Here is a 26509-nt window from a genome sequence, read left to right as displayed (position 1 = left end):
TTGTGGAAACGGAGGCTTTCAAAAGCATGATGGCGGCGGCGGCCCCGCGCTACTCGGTTCCCTGTCGCCACTACTTTTCCCGATGTGCCGTCCCAGGCCTGCACGACCACGTCTCCCGCAACATTGTACGCGCCCTCACCAACGCGGTTACTCCCAAGGTCCACTTAACAACAGACACGTGGACAAGCACAGGCGGGCAGGGCCACTATATCTCCCTGACGGCACATTGGGTGAATTTAGTGGAGGCTGGGACAGAGTCAGAGCCTGGGACCGCTCACGTCCTACCCACCCCCCGAGTTGCGTGCCCCAGCTCGGTGGTGGTGTCTGCGGGGTTGTATGCTTCCTCCACTAAACCACCCTCCTCCTCCTCCTACGCAACCTCTGTCTCGCAATCAAGATATGTCAGCAGCAGCACGTCGCCAGCAGTCGGTGTCACGTGGCGTGGCAGCACAGCGGTGGGCAAGCGTCAGCAGGCCGTGCTGAAACTACTCAGCTTAGGAGAGAAGAGGCACATGGCCCACGAACTGCTGCAGGGTCTGGCAGAGCAGACCGACCGCTGGCTTGCGCCGCTGAGCCTCCAACTGGGCATGGTCGTGTGTGACAACGGCCGTAACCTGGTGGCGGCTCTGCAGCTCGGCAGCCTCACGCACGTGCCATGCCTGGCCCATGTGTTTAATTTGGTGGTTCAGCGCTTTCTGAAAAGCTACCCCCACTTGTCATACCTGCTCGGAAAGGTGCGCCGGATCTGCGCACATTTCCGCAAATCCCACACGCACGCTGCCACCCTGCGGACCCTGCAACATCGGTTTAATCTGCCAGTGCACTGACTGCTGTGCGACGTGCCCACACAGTGGAACTCTACGCTCCACATGTTGGCCAGACTCTATGAGCAGCGTAGAGCTATAGTGAAATACCAACTCCAACTTGCGCGGAGCAGTGGGAGTCAGCCTCCTCAATTATTTACAGAAGAGTGGGCCTGGTTGGCAGCCATCTGCCAGGTCCTTGGAAAATTTGAGGAGTCTACCCAGGTGGTGAGCGGCGATGCTGCAATCATTAGCGTCACCATTCCTCTGCTATGCATCTTGAGAAGTTCCCTGCAAAGCATAAAGGCAGACACTTTGCGCTCGGAAACAGAGCCGGGGAAAGACAGTATGTCGCTGGATAGTCAGAGCACCCTCCTGTCTATATCTCAGCGCGTTCAGGAGGAGGAGGAGGAGCATGAGGAGGATGAGGAGGAGGGGGAAGAGACAGCTTGGCCCACTGCTGACGGTACCCATGCTGCTTGCCTGTCATCCTTTCAGCGTGTATGGCCTGAGGAGGAGGAAGAGGAGGAGGAGGAGGAGGATCCTGAAAGTGATCTTCCTAGTGAAGACAGCCATGTGTTGCGTACAGGTACCCTGGCACACATGGCTGACTTCATGTTAGGATGCCTTTCTCGTGACCCTCGCGTTACACGCATTCTGGCCACTACGGATTACTGGGTGTACACACTGCTCGATCCACGGTATAAGGAGAGCCTTTGCACTCTCATTCCCGAAGAGGAAAGGGGTTCGAGAATGATGCTATACCACAGGGCGCTGGTGGACAAACTGATGGTAAACTTCCCATCCGACAGCGCTAGTGGCAGAAGGCGCAGTTCCGAGGGCCAGGTAGCAGGGGAGGCGCAGAGATCAGGCAGCATGTACAGCGCAGGCAGGGGAACATTCCCCAAGGCCTTTGCCAGCTTTATGGCTCCCCAGCAAGACTGTGTCACCGCTCCCCAGTCAAGGCTGAGTCGGCGGGAGCACTGTAAAAGGATGGTGAGGGAGTACGTAGCCGATCGCACGACCGTCCTCCGTGACGCCTCTGCCACCTACAACTACTGGGTGTCGAAGCTGGACACGTGGCCTGAACTCGCGCTGTATGCCCTGGAGGTGCTTGCTTGTCCTGCGGCTAGCGTCTTGTCAGAGAGTGTGTTTAGTGTGGCTGGGGGAATCATCACGGATAAGCGTACCCACCTGTCAACCGACAGTGCCGACAGGCTTACACTCATCAAGATGAACAAAGCCTGGATTTCCCCAGACTTCTCTTCTCCACCAGCGGACAGCAGCGATACCTAAGCAATACGTAGGCTGCACCCGCGGATGGAAGCATCGTTCTCTCTCACCATCCAAAACGGGGACATTTCTGCTTCATCAATCTGTGTATAATATTCCTCCTCCTCCTCCTCCTGCTCCTCCTCCTGAAACCTCACGTAATCACGCCGAACGGGCAATTTTTCTTAGGGCCACAAGGCTCACTCATATAATTTTTCTAAACAATTTTTATACGTTTCAATGCTCTTAAAAGCGTTGAAACTTTAACTTGAACCAATTTTTCGTTAAACTGGGCTGCCTACAGGCCTAGTTACCACTTAAGCCACATTAACCAAAGCGATTAATGGGTTTCACCTGCCCTCTTAGTTGGCCATGGCCAATTTTTTGGATGTACATTAGTACTGTTGATACAGCAATTTTTGTGGGCCCTCGCCTACAGTGTAATCAAATGAATTTTTAGCCCACCTGCATTACAGCTGACGTTACATCCGCTGTGTTGGGCACTGCAATGGGATATATTTATGTACCGCCGGTGGCTTCCTGGCACCCACCCATGCTGTGGGTCCACAGAGAATTATAAATGCATCTGTTTCCACATCTAAAGAACCCCAGTCAGACTGGGGCATGCAGTGTGGGCCGAAGCCCACCTGCATTAAGCACGACATTACTACCTCAGCTGTGTTGGGCAATGCAATGGGATATTTTTATGTACCGCCGGTGGGTTCCAGGGAGCCACCCATGCTGTGGGTCCACAGGGAATTATAAATGCATCTGTTTCCACTTCTAAAGAACCCCAGTCTGACTGGGGCATGCAGTGTGGGCCGAAGCCCACCTGCATTAAGCACGACATTACTACCTCAGCTGTGTTGGGCAATGCAATGGGATATTTTTATGTACCGCCGGTGGGTTCCAGGGAGCCACCCATGCTGTCGGTCCACAGGGAATTATAAATGCATCTGTTTCCACTTCTAAAGAACCCCAGTCTGACTGGGGCATGCAGTGTGGGCCGAAGCCCACCTGCATTAAGCACGACATTACTACCTCAGCTGTGATGGGCAATGCAATGGGATATATTTATGTACCACCGGTGGCTTCCTGGCACCCACCCATGCTGTGGGTCCACAGAGAATTATAAATGCATCTGTTTCCACATCTAAAGAACCTCAGTCAGACTGGGGCATGCAGTGTGGGCCGAAGCCCACCTGCATTAAGCACGACATTACTACCTCAGCTGTGATGGGCAATGCAATGGGATATTTTTATGTACCGCCGGTGGGTTCCAGGGAGCCACCCATGCTGTAGGTCCACAGGGACTTCACAATAGGGAGTTGTACCTGCCTGTGTCTATGAATTAAAAACCGCGGTCTGACTGGGGCATGCAGACACCTTGACAGAATGAATAGTGTGTGGCACATAGGTTCCCCATTGCTATGCGCACGTGTGCAGCTCCTGATGGCGGTGGCACAAGATTATATTTCTCATTGCTTCTGTACAGCATTGTGGGCTATCGCCCCGCCCCTTTTAAAGAGGGTCGCTGCCTAGCCGTGCCAACCCTAGTGTGTGCCTGCTTTTCCTGTGGCAGACGCACTTATAAATAGACATGAGTGTGGCGTGGCATGAGGGCAGCTGAAGGCTGGGCAGGGACAGTTTGGTGTGCGCTGTGGACACTGGGTCGTGGGGGGGGGGGGGTGGTTGGTCAGCATGTAACCCAGGAGAAGTGGCAGCGGAGTGTCATGCAGGCAGTGATTGTGCTTTGTTGGAGGTACTGTGGTGCTTAGCTAAGGTATGCATTGCTAATGAAGGCTTTTCAGAGGTAAAAGTTGTTGGGGGGGGGCCCACTCTTGCCGGTATTGTGGCTTAATAGTGGGACCTGTGAACTTGAGATGCAGCCCAACATGTAGCCCCTCGCCTGCCCTATCCGCTGCTGTGTCGTTCCCATCACTTTCTTGAATTGCCCAGATTTTCACACATGAAAACCTTAGCGAGCATCGGCGAAATACAAAAATGCTCGGGTCGCCCATTGACTTCAATGGGGTTCGTTACTCGAAACGAACCCTCGAGCATCGCGAAAATTTCGTCCCGAGTAACGAGCACCCGAGCATTTTGGTGCTCGCTCATCTCTAGCAGTCAACTAGCGAACCATATGAGAAAAGTATTTAATGCAGTAATGGAAAAGGTATACTTGCCACCAGAAATGCTCCAAGCTAACATTGAAACGATCCCAAAACCCGACAAAGACACCTCCTCTCCCACCAACTTTAGGCCTATTTAAATAGCGACACTAAATTCTATGCTAAAATATTGACTTCACGTCTCCTTGAAATAGTCTCAAAACTCGTATATAGCGATTAGAGATGAGCGAGCACCAAAATGCTTGGGTGCTCGTTGCTTGTGTCGAACTTTCCGCGAGGCTCGAGGGTTCGTCTCGAGTAACGAACCCCATTGAAGTCAATGGGCGACTCGAGCATTTTTGTATATCACCCATGCTCCGCTAAGGTTTTCATTGGTGAAAATCTGCAAAACCCAAGAAAGTGATGAAAACGACACAGAAACGGATAGGGCAGGCGAGGGGCAACATGCTGGGCTGCATTTCAGGTTCCTAGGTCCCACTATTAAGCCACAATAGCGGCAAGAGTGCCCCCCCCCCTAACAATTTTTACTTCGGACAAATCCTCATTAGTAAGACACACCTTAGCTAAGCACCACACTACCTCCAACTAAGCACAAGCACTGCCTGCGGGACACACCGCTGCCTCTTCTCCTGGGTTACATGCTGCCCAACCCCCCCCCCCCCCCCCGCATGACCCAGTGTCCACAGCACACACCAAAGTGCCCCTGCACAGCCTTCAGCTGCCCTCATGCCACACGCTGGCCTCATAGCCACACCACACTCATGTCTATTTATAAGTGCGTCTGCCATGAGGAGGAACCGGAGGCACACACTGCAGAGGGTTGGCAGGGCCAGGCAGCGACCCTCTTTAAAAGGGGCGGGGCGATAGCCCACAATGCTGTACAGAAGCAATGAGAAATCCAATCCTGTGCCACCTCTGTCAGGAGCTGCAAACATGGGCATAGCAATGGGGAATCCATGTGCAACACATTATTCATTCTGTCAAGGTGTCGCATAGCTCAATCGACACTGCAAGGGGAAAGCCGTCAGCGCTCTGCCCCCTACCCAAGTCAGTCAGTGTCTTTGTGCCAGACAGGTCAAACACCGCGATGGGAACTAAGTTTGCAGCAACAGCATAGGTGGGTCCTAGGAAACCCAAGACATGAACAAAAAATTGATCTGAGCGGCCAAACATGGCAGACTTGAACCGCACCCACGACATAGGCCTCGGCCCACAGCTTCAACAATCCTAGGCAGGAAGCGAACTTTCACTGCACCCAGGACATAAGCCTCTGCACAAACCCTCAGCAATCGTGGGCCTACAGCGGACTCCAATGCTAGCGTAGCTGTGCACGTCTCATTAGCGCTGTATTGCTCCTGCAGTTTGTCCCATTGCAGTGCCCCGGATAGTAGAGCTAACGTCAGATAAAATACAGGTGGGCTTCGGCCCACACTGCATGCCCCAGTCAGACCAGGGTTTTTATAAGTAGACACAGGCAGGTAAAACTCCCCTATGTGAAGTCCCTGTGGACCCACAGCAGGAGTGGCTCCCTGGAACCCACCGGCGGTACATAAATAAATCCCATTGCAGTGCCCTGGACACCAGAGCTAACGTCAGATAAAATGCAGGTGGGCTTCGGCCAAGAATGTTTTCATTGTTAGAGGAGGAGGAAGGGGATGTTTTTGAGGCTGTACGTGTCGTGTCCCTGTGTCCGTGGTTATATGCACCTTAGCAGTAACCGTGTTGATAGGATAGTGGTCGCAACTGTGGACCTATTTGCGCAGTTTTATTTCGTTGGTTTTCGGAATGTGGCCAGGATTAACTGGGCTGTGGTGGGGGGCTTTCTTATTGTGTCGTTTAAGGTGAAATTCTTGCACTGCCGCTAGATGGACCACTGCGAAAGCATTTGCCAAGAATGTTTTCATTGTTTGAGGAGGAGGGGGGGGGATGTTTTTGAGGCAGTACGTGTCGTGTCCCCGTGTCCGTGGTTATATGCACCTTACCAGTAACCGCGTTGGTGGGATAGTGGTCGTGACTGTGGACCTATTAGCGCGGTTTTATTTCGTTGGTTTTCGGAATGTGGCCAGGATTAAGTGGGCCGTGGTGGGGGGCTTTCTTATTGTGTCGTTTAAGGTGAAATTCTTGGACTGCCGCCAGACGGACCACTGCGAAAGCATTTGCCAAGAATGTTTTCATTGTTGGAGGAGGAGGACGGGGATGTTTTTGAGGCAGTATGTGTCCTGTCCCTGTGTCCGTGGTTATATGCACCTTCCCAGTGACCGCGCCACTGAAAAGTTGTTGCGCCTGGGGACCTAGTAGCGCGGCCTCACCACCAAAATGTCTTTGGGAAGCCTCTGTTTCCACAACCCTGTAACATAGCAGTAGCAGCAGTATAGGCAGAGCCGAGAATTACTAACATTTCAGTGGTAAGAGTATGGACAGACCCCTGTAACATTTCATTGGCAGCAGTGAGGACAGACCCCACTAACATTTCATTTGCAGCAGTATAGACAGACCCCAGTAACATTTCAGTAGTATAAGTATAGACAGACCCCAGTAACAGTTCAGTAGTATAAGTCTAGACAGACCCCAGTAACATTTCAGTTCCAGCAGTATTGACAGACCCCAGTAACATTTCAGTAGTATCAGTTGCGACATGCCCCAGTCACATTTCAGTTCCAGCAGTGCAGACAGACCCCAGTAACATTAACGTAGAAGCAGTATGGGCAAAGCAGCAGATTCACATTTCCCTGGCAGCAGTGTAGGGAGAGCACAGCATTTGTAACATTTTAGTAGTAGCAGTATAGTCAGACCCCAGTAACAGTTACGTAGAAGCAGTATGGGCAAAGCAGCAGATAAACATTTCCCTGGCAGCAGTGTAGGGATAGCATACTATTTGTAACATTTCAGTAGTAGCAGTATAGTCAGACCCCAGTAACAGTTACGTAGAAGCCGTGTGGGCAAAGCAGCAGATAAACATTTCCCTGGCAGCAGTGTAGGGAGAGCAAAGTATTGGCAAGATTTCAGTAGTAGCAGTATAGACATGCCCCAGTAACATTTCCGTTGAAGCATTATGGGCAGAGCCCAGTATTAGTAAAATTACATTAGTAACAGTATACACCAACCAAGGTAACATTTCAGGAGCAGAAGTATCGGCAGACCGAAGTAACATTTCTGTTGCTGAAGTATAGTCAGACCCCTGTAGCATTACTGTGGCAGAAGTATAGGTAGGCAGAACAGAGTTACATTTCTGTAGCAAAAGTGTAGGCCAACCCCACAAACAGTGGTGTACCATGAGTGCAGGCGAAGCCCATAAAAATTACTTGGATTACATTGTAGGCGAGGGCCCAAAAAAATGGGTGTACCGACAGTACAAATGTACCCCAGAAAAAATGCCCATGCCCAAAGGGAAGGTGAAACCCATTAATCGCTTAGCGTACTGTGGCTTAATTTGTAACTAGGCCTGGAGGCAGCCCAGTCAAAATAACAATTGGTTAAGGTGGAAGTTTCAATGCTTTAATGAGAATTGAATCAGATAAATATTATTTAGAAAAGTTATATGAGCCTTTTGGCCAACAGAAAAATTGCCCGTTCACTGTGATTACGAGAGGTTTCAGGAGGAGGAGACGGAGGAGGAGGACGAATATCGTACACAGATTGACAAAGGTCTTTAGGTAGCGCTGCTGTCCGCTGGTGGAGAAGAGAAGTCTGGGGAAATCCAGGCTTTGTTCATCTTTATGAGTGTAAGCCTGTCGGCACTGTCAGTTGACAGGCGGGTACGCTTGTCCGTTATGATTCCCCCAGCTGCATTAAACACCCTCTCTGACAAGACGCTAGCCACAGGGCAAGCCAACACCTCCAGGGCATACAGCGCGAGTTCGGGCCACGTGTCCAGCTTTGACACCCAGTAGTTGTACGGAGCAGAGGCGTCACGGAGGACGTTGGTACGATCGGCTACATACTCCCTCACCATCTTCTTACAGTGCTCCCTCTGACTCAGCCTGGACTGGGGAGGTGTGACACAGTCTTGCTGGGGAGCCATAAAGCTGGCAAAGGCCTTGGAGAGGCTGAACATGCTGCCTGATCTCCGCGCCTCCGCTTCTACTTGGCCCTCGGAACTGCGCCTTCTGCCACTAGCGCTGTCAGATGGGAAGTTTACCATCAGTTTGTCCACCAGGGCCCTGTGGTATTGCATCACTCTCAAACCCCTTTCCTCTTCGGGAATGAGAGTGGAAAGGTTCTCCTTATACCGTGGGTCAAGCAGTATGTACACCCAGTAATCCGTAGTGGCCAGAGGGTCACGAGAAAGGTATGCTAACATAAAGTCAGCCATGTGTGCCAGGGTACCTGTACGCAAAATAGGGCTGTCCTCACTAGGAAGATTACTTTGAGTATCCTCCTCCTCCTCCTCCTCCTCAGGCCATACACGCTGAATGGATGAGAGGCAAGCAGCATGGGTACCCTCTGCAGTCGGCCCAGCTATCTCTTCCTCCTCAGGCTGCTCCCCCTCCTCTTCCTCCTCCTCTTCCTCCACGCACTAAGATAAAGACATGAGGGTGCTCTGACTATCCAGCGACATACTGTCTTCCCCCGCCTCCGTTTCCGCCCACAAAGCATCAGCCTTTATGCTTTGCAGGGAACGTCTCAACAGGCATAGCAGGGGAATGGTGACGCTAATGATTGCAGCATCGCCGCTCACCATCAGGGTGGACTCCTCAAAGTTTCCAAGGACCTGGCAGATATCTGCCATACAGGCCCACTCCTCGGTAAAGAATTGAGGAGGCTGACTCCCACTTCGCCGCCCATGTTGGAGTTGGTATTCCACTATACCTCTACGCTGCTCATACAGCCGGGACAGCATGTGAAGTGTAGAGTTCCACCGTGTGGGCACGTCGCAAAGCAGTCGGTGCACTGGCAGATGAAACCGATGTTGCAGGGTGCGCAGGGTGGCAGCGTCCGTGTTGGACTAGTGGAAATGTGCGCTGACCCGGTGCACCTTGCCGAGGAGGTCTGACAAGCGTGGGTAGCCTTTCAGAAACCGCTGAACCACCAAATTAAAGACGTGGGCCAGGCATGGCACGTGCGTGAGGCTGCCGAGCTGCAGAGCCGCCACCAGGTTACAGCCGTTGTCACACACGACCATGCCCGGTTGGAGGCTCAGCGGCGAAAGCCAGCGGTCGGTCTGCTCTGTCAGACCGTGCAACAGTTTGTGGGCCGTGTGCCTCTTCTCTTCTAAGCTGAGTAGTTTCAGCACGGCCTGCTGACGCTTGCCCACCGCTGTGCTGCCGCGCCGCGCGACACCGACTGCTGGCGACGTGCTGCTGCTGACAAGTCTTGATTGCGAGGTAGAGGTTGCGTTGGAGGAGGAGGAGGAAGCGGAGGAAGGTTTAGTGGAGGAGGCATACACCGCCACAGATCGCAGATACCAGCACCAATCTGGGGCCCGCAATTCTGGGGGTGGGTAGTACATGAGCGGTCCCAGGCTCTGACTCAGTCCCAGCCTCCACTAAATTCACCCAATGTGCCGTCAGGGAGATATAGTGGCCCTGCCCGCCTGTGCTTGTCCACGTGTCCGTTGTTAAGTGGACCTTGCCAGTAACCGAGTTGGTGAGGGCGCGTACAATGTTGCGTGAGACGTGGTCGTGCAGGGCTGGGACGGCACACCGTGAAAAATAGTGGCAACTGGGGACAGAGTAGCGCGGGGCTGCCGCTGCCATCATGTTTTTGAATGCCTTAGTTTCCACCAGCCTATAGGGGAGCATCTCGAGGCTGATCAATTTGGCTATGTGGAGTTTTAAAGCTTGAGCATGCGGGTGCGTGGCAGCGTATTTGCGTTTTTGCTGCAACGATTCTCTTAGCGACAGCTGGACGCTGCGCTGAGAGACATTGCTGGATGGGGCCGAGGACAGCGGAGGTGAGGGTGTGGGTCCAGGCCAGGAGACGGTCGTGCCTGTGTCGTGAGAGGTGGGTTAGATCTCAGTGGCAGGTTGGGGCCCAGGGGGAGAGGCAGTGGCGCAAGCTAGAGGCAGCCACCTTGTGGGGTGCTTGGCCATCATATGCCTGCGCATGCTGGTGGTAGTGGCTCCCCGGCTGATCTTGGTGCGACAAAGGTTGCACACCACTGTTCGTCGGTCGTCCGCCAACTCAGTGAAAAACTGCCACACCTTAGAGCACCTTGGCCTCTGCACGGTGGCTTGGCGCGAGGGGGTGCTTTGGGAAACAGCTGGTGGATTATTCGCTCTTGCCCTGCCTCTACCCCTGGCCACCCCACTGCCTCTTCCAACCTGTCCTGCGGCTGCAATTGCCTCCCCCTCTGAAGACCTGTCCTCAGTTGGCTTATCACACCAGGTGGGGTTAGTCACCTCATCGTCCAGCTGCTCTTCCTCCGAATCCTCTGTGCGCTCCTCGCTCGGACTTACTGCAATTACTAATACCTGAGTGATAGACAACTGTGTCTCATCGTCATCATCCTCCTCACCCACTGAAAGCTCTTGAGACAGTTTCCAGAAGTCCCCAGCCTCATCCCCCGGACCCCAGAAACTTTCCAAAGGTTGGGCATCGGTCACGACAAACTCCTCCGGTGGGAGAGGAACCATTGCTGCCCATTCTGGGCAGGGGCCCGAGAACAGTTCCTGGGAGTCTGCCTGCTCCTCAGAATGTGTCATTGTAATGGAGTGAGGAGGCTGGGAGGAAGGAGGAGCAGCAGCCAGAGGATTCAGAGTGGCAGCAGTGGATGGCGTAGAAGTCTGGGTGGTTGATAGATTGCTGGATGCACTTTCTGCCATCCACGACAGGACCTGCTCACACTGCTCATTTTTTAATAAAGGTCTATGACGTGGACCCAAAAATTGTGATATGAAGCTGGGGACCCCAGAAACTGTCCTGTCTCCCGCAGCAGCCGGCTGCGATTCACCTGGACCAGGAACTCGTCCTATGCCCACACCCTCACTTGGGACTCCGCATCCTCGACCGCGTCCACGTCCACGTCCTCTACCCCTACCCCTACCCCTCAGCATGCTGGATTAAGAATCGAGCAGAGACAGAGCAGTGTAAAAATGTTTGTGAATTTTTGCCGCGCAGTTGGTGGCTGCCAGCGGTAATATAACGCAAAATGAAGCCAGAGATAAATTATAAGGAAGGCTGTACTTAGGCCTTGCTGTGCACTATGCAATTTGGATGGACGTGAAGTCCCACAGGCCACACAGGCAAATACACTGGGTCACTGGTAGGCGTAAAAAGGATTTCTTTTTTAAATCTCCTTTTTTTTCTATGCAATGCAGGCTGAGGCTATGCAGTGTGTATTGCACTTTCAATCTATGGGCGTCTGACACACCGTGCAATTGTCAGACAGCACACGTATAACACAGAGCGGTGTAGAAAATTTGTGGTTTCTTGGCGTACACTTAAAGGTAGACTGAGCTGACGCAACGCAAAGTGCGGACAGAAAAATATTTAAATGAAGGCTGCACGCAGGCCTTGCTGTGCACTATGCAGTTTGGATGTACGTGAAGTCCCACAGGCCACGCAGGCAAATGCACTGGGTCACCGGTAGCCGTAAAAAGGATTTCTTTTCTAAATCTCCTTTTTTTCTATGCAATGCAGGCTGAGGCTATGCAGTGTGTATTGCACTTTCAATCTATGGGCGTCTGACACACCGTGCAATTGTCAGACAGCACACGTATAACACAGAGCGGTGTAGAAAATTTGTGGTTTCTTGGCGTACACTTAAAGGCAGACTGAGCTGACGCAACGCAAAGTGCGGACAGAAAAATATTTAAATGAAGGCTGCACGCAGGCTCTGCTGTGCAATACTGAGGTACTACAACTCCCAGCAACCACGGAGTTAAATGCACATGGTCACAGGTTGCCCTAAGAAGAACCATTGGGATTCTTGTAGACAGGATTCTACACTACCACTGTCCCTGCCTGACCAATACTGCCCCTATACTCAAGTACAGACTGCAGCCTGAGAACGCTATAGCCTGCACGCCCGCTAAACATATAAAAAAAAAAGAAAGTGCAAAACTGCTCCCAGCACCCACAGCAGTAGTACACTAGGTGAGCTGTGGCCCTAAGAAGGACCGTTGTGGTTCTTAAAGACGCTAACACTATCCCTATAGCAGCAGCAGCAGCACTTCCCCTGATCTCTCTTAGCGTGTGTCTGTGGCGAGCCGTGGGCGGGGCTGATTTAAATACTCGGGGGTCACTTGATCTCGCCAGCCACTCACTGCAGGAGGGTGGGATAGGGCTGGAACGTCACAGGAGGAAGTTGTAATGCCTTCCCTGTGTTTCTATTGGCCAGAAAAGGGCGCAAATTTCTCAGGGATGGAAATGTAATTGAGTCGAGTGCCGCGTGGTGATCGTCTCGAGTAACGAGCGTCTCGAACACCCTAATACTCGAACGAGTATCAAGCTTGGACGAGTGCGCTCGCTCATCTTTAATAGCGATCAGTCAGGATTTGTCAGAGTTAGGTAGACATCAGACGCAACAAGGAGGCTGCTGTACTTGATGGGTTAGGTGGAGGCTTCTCAGACGCCTGCTCTGCTACTAACTTTGGATGCGGAGAAGGCATTTGACAGGTTATGCTTTTTTGGTCCTTAGTAAACTAGGCTTGGAGGGCAACATTTTGTGGGCAATTTAAGCTTTATATGGAGCCCTGTCAGCTACAGTTCTTATTAACAGAGTGAAATAACGAATGGTACTAGACAGGGGTACCCACTGTCACCCACATAATTTGTGCTGACTATGGAACCCCTGGCAGAAGCAATTCGCATGGAAGAAGGAATTAGGGGCTTTCCCTACTCTCATAAGCAGCACAAAATAGGGTTATTTGCGGACGACAAAATATTAATATTAACAGCACCACTGGAGACCCTTAAAGCAGCATTGAACCTTATATCTTCATTTGGAAGAATATCTTATTATAAAATTAACCTGGCAAAATCCAATCTCCTGGTCTTTAATATACCTAGCAAACGACAACATCAAATTAGGGAAGAATTTCCATATGCATGGGACCCATGAGGAACTCCACATCTTGGCATAACACTTTCCTCCCCAGTAAGAATCGTATTAAATGTCAATGTTAGCTCCCTGGTAGAAGAAATAGGGTTGAGCCTCGGAAACTTTAGCAAGATAAAATTCTTGTGGCTGGGGAGAGTTGTTCTATATAAAATGATGATTCTCCCTAAGATTTTATACAAATTTCGAACAATAGCCCTCAAATGCTCCACAACAGTGTTGAAGAGTTTACATAAACAGATGATGGCATTTATTTGGGGAAACAAGAGACCTAGAGTGGCTGCATCTATATTGCACAGTCCCAGAAGAGAGGGAGGAATGGGGGTTCCAAACCTGGAGGCCTACTACAAAGCTAATATTATCATACAAATGAGAGCCTGGTGCGTGCCAGTAAAAAGAATGAGTTAGCCTAATTTAGAACAACAAGGTTTGGGGAGAAAGTCACCACAAAATTTATTATCAGCAGGAAGTAATGACCGGGCAGTAGTTACCCCTTTAGGACCTACAATTGAAGCAGCGTTGGCGACAGTTGCTTAAAGTCTCTGGAGATCACTCTCCTTGGAGAGCGGTCTCTCTTCCAATAGAGGTTTTGGAATTCTGGGTGGAGCACCTGATAATACAGAATTGGAAGAGCAGAGGAATAAAATTATTGTCGGACTTGGTGGAAGGAAAAGGGATGAAATCCTTTGGGATTCTCCAAAAAGAGTGTGGCCTACAAGATGGAGAATTCCTATGGTATTCTCAAATCAAAAATGCTTGTTCGGTCTTTTCCATGCAGAAAATCTCTCTGCCTGTGTACATACAAGTTTATCTTTGACCCTCCAGCATTTAAACTACCCCTAAAATATATCTACAAAGTTTTTTTTGTAGACAGGAAATTCTGAACAAGAGGTACACAAAAGGGCCCACATCTTGAACTGGGAGAGGGAGGCAGGGCAATTCTTCTCTTCCCAGCAATGGAAAAATGTGCACGTATGGGCTAATAAAGTCTCTCTGTGTGCTAATTTAATAGAGGTACACTGTAAGGTGGTTACACGTTGGTATAGGTCCCCGGTGATCTGATTTTTTCCCTAAGGCCTCTGACAGATGTTGGAGAAGCTGTGGAAAAAGAGGGACATTACTCCATATTTTTTGGGGTTGCCCGTTCGTTCAGCCCAGTTGGCAGGCCTTTTTCTCTCTTATCAGCATGGTTGTGGGGATGGGAGTTCAACCATCTCCTGAACTAGCGATCCTGTTGCGGGGAATAGATAGGGTCCCTGTTAAAGTTAGAAAATTGGTTGCGCATGGGCTTCTCTCTATTAAGGGCCTAAACAAACAGGCGTATGCAGTAATACGCTCGCCACTACTGAGCATATTAGTGCATGAACCAGGTAAAATTCAATTTTTTTTTTACCGTTCAAACTCTGTGCTGATGTGTGTGAGTTTTTTTTAAAAAAAGGAGGAAGATAAGTAGTGGTCAAGGTAGTTCAAGGAGGCCCATAGTTACCCTTTTCTGGCCATATCCAGACCTTCATGACATCTACGCAGGATGATGTGACCGCTTTATTAGGCCACTTTAACACGACCGTGAACATCATGCAAGATTTGTGCATTGCGAGATACACAAATCTTGCATGAATATGAACAGCAATCTTTTGAATGGGGTCATATACATGAACAATTTTTTTCTCTCGCATTGCTGTGCAGGAAAAGATGATAGCCTGTCCTATCTTTCGGCGTTCCCTTTAGAAGATATTGCCCTTTTTTTTCAATGGGACAGGAAAGCACATCGAACAGAGTGTGATGTGAGGTTTACCAATGAAAACAATGAAAAACACTTGCCGATCCTCTGGCGTGGCTGAAAAAGACCTTTTATCTGCAGATACATCGCATGTGCATAAGCGTTTAGCCATGCATTGGCACACTTACTGAGTTAGTTCTGTATGAGGGCTCAGTGACATGGGCACATCGGCACCCGTACACTGGCGCCGATGCGCCCGTGTGACTGACAACTAGAAGGCTTAAGCCTTTCTCAAGCCCATGTTCTTCCTCCCGGCGCTGCAGAGAGATGTCCGTCTTCAGGTACGGCCGTCTGCTGGCTGCAGCAACACGGGCGCCGATGTGCCCGTGTGACTGAGCCCTGAACGAGGTAAAAATCTTTTTTTTTTACCTTTCAAACTCTGCACAATTCTGCGTAAGTTTAAAAGAAAAAAAATGGGATGATAGGTCCTGCCCTATCTTTTTCGCACATAGTATCAACTACGTGTGAGAAATATTGAGCAAGTCATATATTTTCTTGTCTGTACTATTAATGGGTGAGAGTCCTGCTAGTAAAATTAAGGCATTGAAATCAAGGGTTTGTGTCATCCCATTAACAGGACAAAATCACGCCCCTATGTTTAAGACCTGATTGAAATAAATGCTTAAATACATATTACAATGAGGATTAGACATGGCGCACAGAGCATAAAAAGACAGACCAGCATTTCAGTTAAGCATGCTTTAATGCATTTTTGGCACAACTAATAATAATTATGCTCTTTACAGTTATAAAGCATTGTATTATCCAGGAAGTTTAAATTTCAACCAATTCCACCGTTTTTCTGCTCCTCTCTTTTCTTCACCTTCCTCCCTTTTCTCTTCATTTTCTTCCTCGTTCTGCTCTTCCTCTCCTTTCCTGTTAGGAGACAGTGTACAATTAATAAAACGTTATGCTAATTTTTCCTACATTCTTAATCAATAATATATTATTTGATTTATTTTTTGCTGCTGCTTCTTTTGTTGCTTGTATTGCTGGATACATGGCTATAATCATTTTTCTTCACAAGCGCCACCATTGTTTTCCCCACTATTTTGGTTGCTTGTATTGCTGGACGCATGACTATTATCATGTTCTGCAACAAATGCAAATGTCTTTATCAGTATGCGCTTTTCATCAGGGGTATGAGTTTCCTCTCACTGTGGAATATGTTTACTAGCTGATACTCATTCAGTGGTTTAGCCTATAGACCAATGTCAGCGCCCATTATTGGTAGACCTGGGGGAGGGGTGGACAACTATACCATGTCATATCCTTTTATATTATTTAAGGCCTTGATTTGCAATGTGATGCCATGCTATAAGTACGGCTGCATGACAGCGAAAACACGCCAGCCTGTTTTTTAATGAATATTGGTGCTGGATTGAATCTACCCAATTTTTCATCGATGCTGTGAAGTGCAGCGATCTCTATAGGCCCTGATCTGGTGACAATAGAAATAAGTAGCAAGTGACAGGGGAGATTTAGTAAAGTCCTCTGAAGGAAACAATAGAGTTATTCAGGACAGGAGTGGGTGTTTGTTGAAAAAAGCATCATAACTGCTGAAAAGTTCCTTTGGTACCAAATTTATTTTTACTACTGGTGTATCTATATAAGCGCTTATTTACAAAAGCGTATATCGGCCGGCCGTGAAAACGCTTACGTCTAAGCAGTCTTCCCCCCTTCCCTCCCCCTCACCGGATCTCTGTCTCTCTCCTCCACTCCAGCTACAATACATAAAGCTTTAATAATACATATAGAAAACGGCATTACTAATAATAGTCTTACTAAAATAGAAGGAAAATATATTTTACAAGTTGAATCGGAGATTCCATATTTCCATCATCTTCCAAAAATTCACAAGGACATACATAATCCACCTGGGAGACCAATAATTGCCGGTATGGATTCGGTCACCTCCAGGTTGTCCGAGTATATAGATAAACAATTGCAGAAATATATGCGTAGCCTTCCGTCATTTTTAAAATATACTAACCACTTATTACAACTTATACAACCCATACCATGGAAAGATTTGTTTATTTGGTGTTCACTCGACGTTGAGGCTTTGTATTCCGGTATCCCTCATAATAAAGGTATAATAGCCATTCAAAATCATTTAATACAAGACCCTTTAATGCCCCCCCAACAGATTCAATTTATTTTAGATTCCATTTTATTCATTTTAGATAATAATTATTTTACTTTTGATTAAAAAAAATTTAAACAGAAGAGGGGTAATGCAATGGGGAGCATATTTGCTCCCACTTATGCTAATTTGTATGTGGGCGACTTTGAAAAAACTCGTTTTTTAGATAAACGCATAGTCTTTTTTAGGAGATTTATAGATGACATTATTTTAATCTGGGATGGGGAAAAAAAAGATTTACTAAATTAAACAATAACGATTATAATTTACGTTTTACTACTAATATTGATTATAAAAAAATTAATTTTTCTAGATTTAGAGTTAACTCATGCTAATAATGAAATTATAACTAGTACCCATTTTAAACAGGTTGATAGTAATAGTTATGTAGATTTTTTTAGTTGCCATGCACGCCCCTGGAAGGTCAATATCCCATACGGCCAACTGAAAAGGATAAGCCGCAATTGTACAAAAAAATGAAGATTTTAAAAGACAGTCCCTTATTTTAAAAAGGCGTTTTTTAGATAAAAATTACCCTGAGGGTATTTTTAATGCGGCATTTAATAAAATATGGAAGGAAAGGGTTAATAGAGATAATGAATTAAATAAATACATTAATATAGATAGTCAAGGAAACCAAAAAAATAAAACTATAAGTGATATTTCGAGTATAAATTGTAATACAAATAAGGATAGGAATAGTAATACCTATAAAACCGCTTTTATAACTAAGTACAATAATCAGAGTCGGGATATCCGTAGAATTTTACAGAAAAATTGGTCCATCCTCAAAAATGATCCAATATTAGGTAAAAATATAGATGAACAACCTAGATTAATTTTTAGGAAAAAAAAGACCATTAAAGATAATATAGCTCCATCAAAAGCAGAAGAAAAAAGAGCTGTAAAAAATAGTGATCCTATATCACTCGATAGAACGGGTGTCTTTAAATGCGGCAAGAATAAATGCAGATGTTGTTCACATATTCAACAGGGGAGAACGGCTATTGAACTTGGCAGTGAAACAGTTAAATTGGACAATAAAAAGAGATTAGATTGTGGAAGCAAACACATCCTTTATCTATTCGAATGTGAGTGTAATCTGAGATAGTAGGGAGAACAAAGAATGCTTTAAGAACAGGTGTTAGTAACCATAAATTTAACATCAGGAGAGGATATAGGAAACATAGTATATCCCGTCATTTTTTGGAAACCCATAACTGTGAAACAAAAGACCTGAGGGTAACTCCTTTAGAACAAGTTCAAAATAAATCTGTTACCGTGTTTCCCCCAAAATAAGACAGTGTCTTATATTAATTTTTGTTCAAAAAGGTTTAACTTTTTTACATGTATAGCTGCCTGGACACTATTTAAATTGACTTTTTTAATTAACTGTTAGCAGGGCCTTATTTTGGAGTAGGGCTTATATTTCAAGCATCCTCAAAAAGCCTGAAAAAACATTTTGCATCCACAAAAATTCTGGAAAATCATACTATGTCTTACTTTCAGGGTATGTCTTATTTTCAGGGAAACAGGGTAGTTATCTCCGACGGAAGGAGATGTATTGGATTTACAAGTTGAAAACACTGACACCAAAAGGTTTAAACAAGGTACTTGAGAAAATTTGATGGTCCTTTTAAAAAATTTTTTTTATGTATTTATTAGAGATGAGCGAACACCAAAATGTTCGGGTGTTCGTTATTCGAAACGAACTTCCCGCGATGTTCGAGGGTTCGTTTCCAATAACGAACCCCATTGAAGTCAATGGGCGACCAGAACATTTTTGTATTTCGCCGATGCTCGCTAAGGTTTTCATGTGTGAAAATCTGGGCAATTCAAGAAAGTGATGGGAACGACACAGCAACGGATAGGGCAGGCGAGGGGCTACATGTTGGGCTGCATCTCAAGTTCACAGGTCCCACTATTAAGCCAGAATACCGGCAAGAGTGCCCCCCCAACAACTTTTACTTCTGAAAAGCCATCATTAGCATGGCATACCTTTGCTAAGCACCACACTACCTACAACAAAGCACAATCACTGCCTGCATGACACTCCACTGCCACTTCTCCTGGGTTACATGCTGCCCAACCGCCCCCCCCCCCCCCCCCCACAGCGCACACCAAAGTGTCCCTGCGCAGCCTTCAGCTGCCCTCATGCCACACCACCCTCATGTCTATTTAGAAGTGCGTCTGCCATGAGGAGGAACCGCAGGCACACACTGCACAGGGTTGGCACGGCTAGGCAGCGACCCTCTTTAAAAGGGGCGGGGCGATAGCCCACAATGCTGTACAGAAGCAATGAGAAATATAATCCTGTGCCACCGCCATCAGGAGCTGCACACGTGGGCATAGCAATGGGGAACCTATGTGCCACACACTATTCATTCTGTCAAGGTGTCTGCATGCCCTAGTTAGACCGGGCTTTTTAATTCATAGACACAGGCAGGTACAACTCCCTATTGTGAAGTCCCTGTCGACCGACACCATGGGTGGCTCCCTGGAACCCACCGGCGGTACACAAAAATATCCCATTGCATTGCCCAACACAGCTGAGGTAGTAATGTCGTGCGTAATACAGGTGGGCTTCGGCTTATCACGCTTATCTGTGATGATTCCCCCAACCGCACTAAACACCCTCTCCGACAAGACGCTAGCCGCAGGACAAGCAAGCACCTCCAGGGCATACAGCGCTAGTTCAGGCCACGTGTCCAGCTTCGACACCCAGTAGTTGTAGGTGGCAGAGGCGTCAGGGAGGACTGTCGTGCGATCGGCTACGTACTCCCTCACCATCCTTTTACAGTGCTCCCGCCGACTCAGCCTTGACAGGGGAGCGGTGACACAGGCCCTTAAAGACTGTTGCACTGCCTGGGCTGTACATGCTGCTCGATCTCCGCACCTCCCCTGCTACCTGGCCCTCGGAACTGCGCCTTCTGCCACTAGCGCTGTCGGGTGGGAATTTTACCATCAGCTTGTCCGCAAGGGTCCTGTGGTATAGCAACACTCTCGAACCCTTTTCCTCTTCGGGAATGAGAGTGGGAAGGTTCTCCTTATAGCGTGGGTCGAGCAGTGTGTACACCCAGTAATCCGTAGTGGCCAGAATGCGTGTAACGCGAGGGTCACGAGAAAGGCATCCTAACATGAAGTCAGCCATGTGTGCCAGGGTACCTGTACGCAACACATGGCTGTCCGCACTAGGAAGATCACTTTCAGGATCCTCCTCCTCCTCCTCCTCCTCCTCAGGCCATACACGCTGAAATGATGACAGGCAAGCAGCATGGGTACCGTCAGCAGTGGGCCAAGCTGTCTCTTCCCCCTCCTCCTCATCCTACTCATGCTCCTCCTCCTCCTCCTGAACGCGCTGAGATATAGACAGGAGGGTGCTCTGACTATCCAGCGACATACTGTCTTCCCCCGGCTCTGTTTCCGAGCGCAAAGCGGCTGCCTTTATGGTTTGCAGGGAACTTCCCAAGATGCATAGCAGAGGAATGGTGACACTAATGATTGCAGCATCGCCGCTCACCACCTGGGTAGACTGCTCAAAGTTTCGAAGGACCTGGCAGATGTCTGCCAACCAGGCCCACTCTTCTGAAAATAATTGAGGAGGCTGACTCCCACTGCGCCGCCCATGTTGGAGTTGGTATTCCACTATAGCTCTACGCTGCTCATAGAGCCTGGCCAACATGTGGAGCGTAGAGTTCCACCGTGTGGGCACGTCGCACAGCAGTCAGTGCACTGGCAGATTAAACCGATGTTGCAGTGTCCGCAGGGTGGCAGCGTCCGTGTGGGACTTGCGGAAATGTGCGCAGAGCCGGCGCACCTTTACGAGCAGGTCTGACAAGCGTGGGTAGCTTTTCAGAAAGCGCTGAACCACCAAATTAAAGACGTGGGCCAGGCATGGCACGTGCGTGAGGCTGCCGAGCTGCAGAGCCGCCACCAGGTTACGGCCGTTGTCACACACGACCATGCCCGGTTGGAGGCTCAGCGGCGCAAGCCAGCGGTCGGTCTGCTCTGTCAGACCCTGCAGCAGTTCGTGGGCCATGTGCCTCTTATCTCCTAAGCTGAGTGATTTCAGCACGGCCTGCTGACGCTTGCCCACCACTGTGCTGCCACGACGCGCGACACCGACTGCTGGCGACGCGCTGCTGCTGCTGACACATCTTGATTGCGAGACAGAGGTTGCGTTGGAGGAGGAAGAGGGTTTAGTGGAGGAAGCATACACCGCCGCAGATACCACCACCGAGCTGGGGACCGCAATTCTGGGGGTGGGTAGGTCGTGAGCGGTCCCAGGCTCTGACTCTGTCCCAGCCTCCACTAAATTCACCCAATGTGCCGTCAGGGAGATGTAGTGGCCCTGCCCGCCTGTGCTTGTCCACGTGTCCGTTGTTATGTGGACCTTGGCAGTAACCGCGTTGGTGAGGGCGCGTACAATGTTGCGGGAGACGTGGTCATGCAGGGCTGGGACGGCAGATCGGGAAAAGTAGTGGCGACTGGGAACTGAGTAGCGCGGGGCCGCCGCCGCCATCATACTTTTGAAGGACTCCGTTTCCACAACCCTATACGGCAGCATCTCAAGGCTGATAAATTTGGCTATCTGGACGGTTAACGCTTGAGCGTGCGGGTGCGTGGCGGCGTACTTGCGTTTGCGCTCAAACACTTGCGCTAGCGACGGCTGGACGGTGCGGTGCGAGACATTGCTGGATTGGGCCGAGGACAGCGGAGGTGAGGGTGTGGGTGCAGGCCAGGACACGGTAGTGCCTGTGTCCTCAGAGGGGGGTTGGATCTCAGTGGCAGGTTGGGGCACAGAGGGAGAGGCAGCGGTGCAAACCGGAGGCGGTGAACGGCCTTCGTCCCACCTTGTGGGGTGCTTGGCCATCATATGTCTGCGCATGCTGGTGGTGGTGAGGCTGTTGGTGGTGGCTCCCCGGCTGATCTTGGCGCGACAAAGGTTGCACACCACAGTTCGTCGGTCGTCAGGCGTCTCTGTGAAAAACTGCCAGACCTTTGAGCACCTCGGCCTCTGCAGGGTGGCATGGCGCGAGGGTGCGCTTTGGGAAACAGTTGGTGGATTATTCGGTCTGGCCCTGCCTCTACCCCTGGCCACCGCACTGCCTCTTGCAACCTGCCCTGCTGCTGCCCTTGCCTCCCCCTCTGAAGACCTGTCCTGAGTAGGCGTTGCACACCAGGTGGGGTCAGTCACCTCATCGTCCTGCTGCTCTTCCTCCGAATCCTCTGTGCGCTCCTCCCTCAGACTTACTGCCCTTACTACTACCTCACTGCAAGACAACTGTGTCTCATCGTCATCGTCCTCCTCACCCACTGAAAGGTCTTGAGACAGTTGCCGGAAGTCCCCAGCCTCATCCCCCGGACCCCGGGAACTTTCCAATGGTTGGGCATCAGTGACGATAAACTCCTCTGGTGGGAGAGGAACCACTGCTGCCCAATTTGAGCAGGGGCCCGAGAACAGTTCCTGGGAGTCTTCCCGCTCCTGAGCATGTGTCATTGTAGTGGAGTGAGGAGGCTGGGAGGAAGGAGGAGCAGCAGACAGAGGATTCGGATTTGCAGCAGTGGACGGCGCAGAACTGTGGGTGGACGATAGGTTGCTCGAAGCACTTTCTGCCATCCACGACAGGACCTGCTCACACTGCTCATTTTCTAATAACGGTCTCCCGCGTGAACCCATTAATTGGGCGATGAATGTGGGGATGCCAGAAACGTGCCTCTCTCCTAATCGCGCAGCAGTTGGCTGTGATACACCTGGATCAGGAGTTCGGCCTGTGCCCACACCCTCACTTGGCCCTCCGCGTCCTCGGCCGCGTCCACGTCCTCTAGGCCTACCCCTACCCCTCAGCATGCTGTATTACCAGTGATTTGATTTCCCAGGCAGGAAATAAATTGGCGCAAGCCTGCAGGCCAAATATACTTTTTTCCCTTTTTTTTAAAAGGAAAGGCCCACTGCGTCTATTCAATGAATAATAAGTTTAATAACTGTGTTGTGCCCCTGCAAATGTGTCACAGAACTTTAGTGTTGCAGAGTTATTAACTACGGCTGAGCAAGGAATTTCACAGGCAGGAAAGAAAGTGGCACAAGCCTGCTGTAAAACGTAGTTGGCTGCGTCTGATTTTTTTACGTTCTCCACGCAGCACACACGTACCCAGAGCCCCGAGGACTGTCAGAGGCAGGCCAAATATACTTTTTTCCCTTTTTTTTAAAAAGGAAAGGCCCTCTGCGTCTATTCAATGAATAATAAGTTTAATAACTGTGTTGTGCCCCTGCAAATGTGTCACAGAACTTTAGTGTTGCAGAGTTATTAACTACAGCTGAGCAAGGAATTTCACAGGCAGGAAAGAAAGTGGCGCAAGCCTGCTGTTAAACGTAGCTGGCTGCGTATGATTTGTTTACTATCTGCACCCACCACACACGTACACAGAACGCTGAGGACTGACAGAGGCAGGGCACATAGAATTTTTCCCTTTTTTTTTTTTACAAGAAAAGGCCCACTGACTATATTCAATCAGATAAGAAATCTGTTCCACAGAAATGCAGTTATATGAAGTGCAGCAGAGCGGTGATTTTTCCCAGGAAGGCAGGAAATAAATTGGCACCAGCCTGCTGTTAAACGTAGCTGGCTGCATATGATTTCTTTACTATCTCCACCCACCACACACGTACACAGAACGCTGAGGACTGACAGAGGCAGGGCACATAGAATTTTTCCCTTTTTTTTACAAGAAAAGGCCCACTGACTATATTCAATCAGATAAGAAATCTGTTCCACAGAAATGCAGTTACATGAAGTGCAGCAGAGCGGTGATTTTTCCTAGGAAGGCAGGAAATAAATTGGTGCAAGCCTGCTGTTAAACGTAGCTGCCTGCGTATGATTTGTTTACTATCTCCACCCACCACACACGTACACAGAACGCTGAGGACTGACAGAGGCAGGGCACATAGAATTTTTCCCTTTTTTTAAAAAGAAAAGGCCCACTGACTATATTCAATCAATAATATATGTCTTCTGGCCCTGCCTACATAATTCTGTCCCTGTAGTATTACTGCAGGGCGCAATGCTCTGCACAGCCGATTTTGATTAAAAAAAAAAATGCAACACTGCTAACAGCAGCCTGCACAGTACTGCACACGGTTAAATGTGTCCCTAAGAAGGACCGTTGGGGTTCTTGAAGCCTACACTCACTCCTAACACTCTCCCTGCCTAACCACCACTTCTGTCCCTGGACTATTACTGCAGGGCGCAATGCTCTGCAGACAGCCGATTTTGAAAAAAAAAAAATTGTGCAACACTGCTAACAGCACCCTCCACAGTACTGCACACGGATAGATGTGGCCCTGAGAAGGACCGTTGGGGTTCTTGAAGCCTACACTAACTCCTAACGCTCTCCCTACAGCAGCTCCGGCACCAGCATCACTGTCCCTCAGCTAACTCACAAGTAGAGATGAGCGAGCACCAAAATGCTCGGGTGCTCGTTACTCGGGATGAACTTTTCGCGATGCTCGAGGGTTCGTTTCGAGTAACGAACCCCATTGAAGTCAATGGGCGACCCGAGCATTTTTGTATTTCGCCGATGCTCGCTAAGGTTTCCTTGTGTGAAAATCTGGGCAATTCAAGAAAGTGATGGGAACGACACAGCAACGGATAGGGCAGGCGAGGGGCTACATGTTGGGCTGCATCTCAAGTTCACAGGTCCCACTATTAAGCCACAATAGCGGCAAGAGTGCCCCCCCCCCTCCCAAAACTTTTACTTCTGAAAAGCCCTCATTAGCATGGCATACCTTTGCTAAGCACCACACTACCTCCAACAAAGCACAATCACTGCCTGCATGACACTCCACTGCCACTTCTCCTGGGTTACATGCTGCCCAACCGCCCCCCCTCCCCCCCACAGCACACACCAAAGTGTCCCTGTGCAGCCTTCAGCTGCCCTCATGCCACACCACCCTCATGTCTATTTAGAAGTGCGTCTGCCATGAGGAGGAACCGCAGGCACACACTGCAGAGGGTTGGCACGGCTAGGCAGCGACCCTCTTTAAAAGGGGCGGGGCGATAGCCCACAATGCTGTACAGAAGCAATGAGAAATATAATCCTGTGCCACCGCCATCAGGAGCTGCACACGTGGGCATAGCAATGGGGAACCTATGTGCCACACACTATTCATTCTGTCAAGGTGTCTCTGCATGCCCCAGTCAGACCGGGCTTTTTAATTCATAGACACAGGCAGGTACAACTCCCTATTGTGAAGTCCCTGTCGACCGACAGCATGGGTGGCTCCCTGGAACCCACCGGCGATACACAAAAATATCCCATTGCATTGCCCAACACAGCTGAGGTAGTAATGTCGTGCTTAATGCAGGTGGGCTTCGGCACACACTGCCTGCCCCAGTCAGACTGGTAATATGTACCTTAACAGTAACCGCGTTGGTGGTAATGTGGTGGTGACTGCGGACCTAGTAGCGCGGTTTTATTTTGTTGGTTTTCGGAATGTGGCCAGGATTAAGTGGGCTGTGGCGGGGGATGTTTTTGAGGCACTACGTGTCCTCTCCACGTGTCCGTGGTTATATGCACCTTAACAGTAACCGCGTTGGTGGGAAATGGCCTCGCCGCCATCATGTCTTTGGGAAGCCTCTGTTTCCACACCCCAGAGACATACCATCAGCAGCGGTATAGGCAGAGCCCATAATTAGTAACATTTCAGCCGTAGCATTAGGACAGGCCCCACTAACATATCACTAGCAGCATTATAGGGGGATCACAGTATTAGTTCCATTTCAGTAATAGTAGCACTCAAGACAGGCCCCAGTAACAATTCCGAAGCAGCAGTATAGTGGGAGCGCAGTCTTCGTTCCATTTCAGTAGCTGCAGTATAGACAAGGCCCAAGTTACATTTATGTAGCTAAAGTGCAGGCCAACCCCACACACCTTTCTGTACCATGAGTGCAGGCGAAGAACATAGAAATTGCTATGATTACACTGTAGGTGAGTGCCCAAAAAAATTGGTGTTCCAACAGTACTAATGTACCTCAGTAAAAATTGGCCATGCCCAGCCAAGATGGCAGGTGAAACCCATTAATCGCTTTGGTTAATGTGGCTTAAGTGGTAACTTGGCCTGGAGGCAGCCCAGTTTAACGAAAAATTGTTTCAAGTTAAAGTTCCAACGCTTTTAAGAGCATTGAAACGTATAAAAAATTTTTAGAAAAATTATATGAGTGAGCCTTGTGGCCCTAAGAAAAATTGCACGTTCAGCGTGATTACGTGAGGTTTCAGGAGGAGGAGCAGGAGGAGGAGGAGGAATATTATACACAGATTGATGAAGCAGAAATGTCCCCATTTTAGATGGTGAGAGAGAACGATGCTTCCATCCGC

The sequence above is a fragment of the Eleutherodactylus coqui genome, chromosome 4 (assembly GCF_035609145.1).
Source record: "Eleutherodactylus coqui strain aEleCoq1 chromosome 4, aEleCoq1.hap1, whole genome shotgun sequence".
NCBI classification, from domain to species: Eukaryota; Metazoa; Chordata; class Amphibia; order Anura; family Eleutherodactylidae; genus Eleutherodactylus; species Eleutherodactylus coqui.
Note: the sequence above shows the minus strand (reverse complement) of the source record.